The sequence below is a fragment of the Cebus imitator genome, unplaced genomic scaffold, assembly GCF_001604975.1.
Source record: "Cebus imitator isolate Cc_AM_T3 unplaced genomic scaffold, Cebus_imitator-1.0 Scaffold17, whole genome shotgun sequence".
NCBI lineage: Eukaryota > Metazoa > Chordata > Mammalia > Primates > Cebidae > Cebus > Cebus imitator.
In genome coordinates, this window is record NW_016107332.1 from 1,086,097 (window position 1) to 1,091,248 (window position 5,152).

Below are 5,152 nucleotides of genomic sequence, written 5' to 3' on the forward strand. Positions count from 1 at the left end.
AAACCTAAGCAAAAAGAACAAAGCTGGAGGCATCATACTACCTGACTTCAAACTATACTACAAGGCTACAGTAAAAAAAACAACATTGTGCTGGTACCAAAACAAATATGTAGACCAATGGAACAGAACAGAGGCCTCAGAAATAACACCACACATCTCCAACCATCTGATCTTGGACAAACCTGACAAACAAGCAACAGGGAAAGGATTCCCTATTTAATAAATGTTGGAAAAACTGGCTAGCTATATGCAGAAAACTAAACTGGACCTCTTCCTTACACCTTATACAAAAATTAACTCAAAATGGATTAAAGACTTAAACATAAGATCTAAAAACATAAAAATGCTAGAAGAAAACTTAACACAATACCATTCAGGGCATAGGCATGGGCAAAGACTTCATGACTAAAACACTAAAAGCAATGGCAACAAAAGCCAAAATTGACAAATAGGATCAATTAAATTAAAAAGCTTCTGCACAGCAAGAAAAACTATCAGAGTGAACAGGCAACCTACAGAATGGGAGAAAAATTTTGCAATCTCCATCTGACCAAAGGCTAATATCTAGAATCTACAAGGAACTTAAGCAAATTTACAAGGAAAAAAAAATCCCATCAAAAAGTGGGCGAAGGATATGAACAGATATTTCTCAAAAGAAGACATTTGCCGAGGCGGGTGGATCACGAGGTCAAGAGATCGAGACCATCCTGGTCAACATGGTGAAACCCCGTTTCTACTAAAACTACAAAAAATTAGCTGGGCATGGTGGCGCGTGCCTGTAATCCCAGCTACTCAGGAGGCTGAGGCAGGAGAATTGCCTGAACCCAGGTGGCAGAGGTTGCGGTGAACCAAGATCACGCCATTGCACTCCAGCCTGGGTAACAAGAGTGAAACTCTGTCTCAAAAAAAAAAAAAAATAGAAGACATTTATGCAGCCAACAAATATGAAAAGAAGCTCATCATGGCTGGTCATTAGAGAAACGTAAACCAAAACTGCAATGAGATACCATCTCATACTAGTTACAATGGTGATCAGTAAAAAGTCAGGAAACAACAGATGCTGGAGAGAATGTGGAGAAATAGGAACGTTTTTACAATGTTGGTGTGAGTGTAAATTAGTTCAACTATTGTGAAAGACAGTGTGGCAATTCCACAAGGATCTAGAACCAAAAATACTATTTGACCCAGCAATCCCATTACTGGGTGTATACCCAAAGGAGTATAAATCATTCTACTAGAAGGATAAATGCACACACGTTTACCGCAGCACTATTCACAATAGCAAAGACTTGAAACAAACCCAAATGCCCATCAATAATAGACTGGATAAAAAATCAAATGTAGCATATATATACCATGGAATACTATGCAGCCATAAAAAAGGCTAAGTTCACGTCCTTTGCAGAAAAATGGATGAAGCTGGGAAGCATCATTCTCAGCAAACTAACACAAAAACAGAAAAGCCAACACTGCATGTTCTCACTCATAAGTGGGAGGTGAACAATGAGAACACTTAGACACAGGGAGGGGAACATCGAACACCAGGGCCTGTCGAGGAGTGAGAGGCTAGGGGAGGTATGGCATTAGGAAAAATACCCAATGTAGGTTATGGGTATAACAAACCACCATGACACATGTATACTGATGTAATAAACCTTCCATGTTCTGCACATGTATTCCAGAACTTAAAGTTTAATAAAACAAAGAAAGAAAAATAGAACAGGAGTAAAAACAAAACAAAAAATCAATCACTCAATAATTATTTAAAAAGTAGGCAAAGGACATGAAAAGACATTTCTCCAAAGAGACATACACATGGCCAACAAACATGGAAAAAAAATGGTCATTACTAATCATTAGAGAAATGTAAATCAAAACCGCAATGGAATATCATCTCAGATACCAGTCACAATGACTATTATTAATACTAAAAAGTCCGAAAAATGTTGGCAACGTTGCAGAGAAAAGAGAACACTAACACATTGTTATTGGGAATGTAAATTATTTCAGCCACTGTAAATAGCACTTCTGGAGATGTCCTAAAGAACTTAAAACAGAACTGCCATTCAACACAGCAATCCCATTACTGGATATATACCCAAAAAAATAAAACTCATTCTACCAAAAAGACACATGTACCTTTACCTTCATCACAGCACTATTCACCATAGCAAAGACCTGGAATCAATCTAGATGTCCATCAGTGGTGAACAGGATAAAGAAAACATGATACAAATACATCATGGAATACTATGCAGCTATAAAAAATAATGTCCTTTGCAACAACATAGGTGCAGCTTAGGAAGCCATTGTCCTAAGTGAATTAATGCAGAAACAGAAAACCAAATAACACATGTTCTCACTTATAAGTGGGAACTAAGCATTGAGTATACATAGACACAATGAAAAGAACAAAAGCCACCAGTACCTACTTAGTGGGAAGGATGGAAGGAGGGTAAGGGTTGAAAAAGTACCCAGTGGATACCATGCCACTGCCTTGGTGATGAAATCATTTGTACACCAAACCCTACAACATAAAATTTACCCATGTACCTTCTGGTACAAATCTGCCCATGTACCTTCTGAACCTAAAATAAAAGTTGAAAAAATAATAAAAAAGAAATACTTAAAATTTCTCCACACCTGAAGATACATCCTTTTGCATAAGCAAAATTGAACTGGTTTCTAGTAGTAAGGAGAAAGATGAAGAGCACATTATTTAGAACCAGAGGAATCGGTAGACAGACTCACACAGTTCCCACCATGTTCCTGCTTAAATTAGAACAGAATGTGATAACTGCCAATGAAAACTAAATAGTTCTTTTGAAATCTTATGAGAATACTATAAGAAAGAAAACTTTAGTGACTACACTGGTATCTGGCAAAGACTTTCAACGAAACATATTACCAGGGAGGACAGGCACAGTGGCTCACACCTACAATCCATGCACTTTGGGAGGATGAGGCAGACGGATCAGTTGACCCCAGGAGTTCAAGATCACTTTGTGCATGCACTCATAGTCCCAGATACTTAGGAACTGAGGTAGGAAGATCACTTGAGCCCAGAAGTTTGAGGCTTCAGTGAGCTATGATTGTGCTACTGCACTCCAGCCTCAGCAAAAGAAAAATTCAAAAAAAGAAAAATTACTAGAGACAAAGATGAGTATTTTATTATTATAAAAGAACCAATTTATCTAGATGTCATTACATCTGATAAAATCCGTAGGAAAACAATAACAATACAAATAACTGCAATCTTCAATTTCAACTTCAACTTTTTTATCTGTCCTTTATTCTGCCATTTCCCTTGCTTCACAAATTATCTCCTCACCAACCTGTTTCTTCCATCACTAGTTCACTTCTGATTTCTTCTCCTATAGTCAAAAACAAGTTCAAATCTTAATGCCTATCAATGATAGACTGGATAAAGAAAATGTGCCATATATACACCATGGAATACTACGCAGCCATAAAAAAGGATGAGTTCATGTCCTTTGCAGGGACATGGACGAAGCTGGAAAGCATCATCCTCAGCAAACAAACACAAGAACAGAAAACCAAACAACACGCTTGCTTCTAGTAGTAAGAAGAAAGATGAAGTTCTCACTTCATAAGTGGGTGTTGAACAATGAGACAAACATGGACACAGAGACAGGAACATCACACACAAGTGCTTGTCGGGGGGTGAGCAGTTAGGAGAGGGATAGCAGCGAGTGGAGGAATTAGGGAGGGCTAACATTAGGAGAAATACCTAATGTAGATGACGGGAGGATGGATGCAGCAAACCACCATGGCACATGTATACCTATGTAACAAACCTGAATGTTCTGCATATGTACCCCAGAACTGAAAGTATAATATATATATATATATAAACAACTTCAAAACTTTTCCATTCTAAAAGAAACTTTGTTAGCCCCCCTACCCACCATTTATTCCTTTTATTATCTATGCAAGGGCCTTTCTCTTTAGTATCCTTTCATAATCAAATTTTCTGAAAGTGTGGAGAAGTCTGTGCTTCTGGGATTCCCCCAAGATTCTGGGTTATCTTTTACTAGTCAGATAAAAAGCAGTCTCATGCAGCAGAATATCCAGCAGTTACAGCAGCAATGGGAACTCTAAGAGCAATAAGCCGCTGCAAGAGCCAAAGCACTTTCTTCCTGATGAGGCTAACTGTGGTTTCTATTTGTTGCCACCAGATATGCCCAGCCAGTTTACTGTTCTTTATTCAAAATTTAAACGATCACTTACACAATTATAACAATTGAAAACTTGTTTAGGGACAGGTGCAGTAATGTCAACACCTTCGGAGGCCAAGGATAGCCTGAGCCCAGAATTTTTCTTTCTTTTTTTTTTTTTTTTAACTGCCAACTAACTTTATACCTCTCAACTACAAAGCAACAATCCAATTCAGCAAGGAACAAATGTCAACAGCTCATTCGGGGGTGGGGTCTGAATTTTCCAAATAAACAGTCTTGGTTGGCAGTCCTGAGTGGAGCCGAAGGTAATGCCCACAGTTGTTTCGAGTCCCCGACACCTGACTGAGGCCAAAGCTGTCCATCCCCAGTCCTGAGAACAGAGTTGCTGTTTCTCTCTCAGTGTCAGGTCAGCCCCCATAAGAGGCCGGCAAGCTACCTGGGCCTCGAGGTCCACTGGCGGCTGCCACGCCCTCCACCCTCGCTCCACCCTAGGGCACAGCTCCTGCTGGTGCTCAGGAAAATTCGAGGCTTCTGGCAATTTCTCAAATTTGTAGTTCTGCTTAGAAAAGAAAAGGGGGCCAAGCATGGTGGCTCACACCTATAATCCCAGCACATTGGGAGGCCCAGATGAGTAGATCACTTGAGGTCAGGAGTTCCAGACCAGCCTAACAGGGTGAAACACCGTCTCTACTAAAAATGCAAAAATTAGCCAGGCATGGTGTGAGCCCAGAATTTTTCAACCAGTCTGGGCAACATAGAGACAGCAAGACCCCTGTCTCTACAAAAATTGTTTAAAATTATTTGGGCCTAGTGACTTGTGCCTATAGTCCCAGCTACTTGGGAGGCTGAGGTGAGAGGACTGCTTGAGTGCAGGAGCTGGGCTACAGTGAGCTGTGATTGCACCACTGTACTCCAACCTGGGCAACAATGTGAGACCCTGTCTCAGAAAAAAA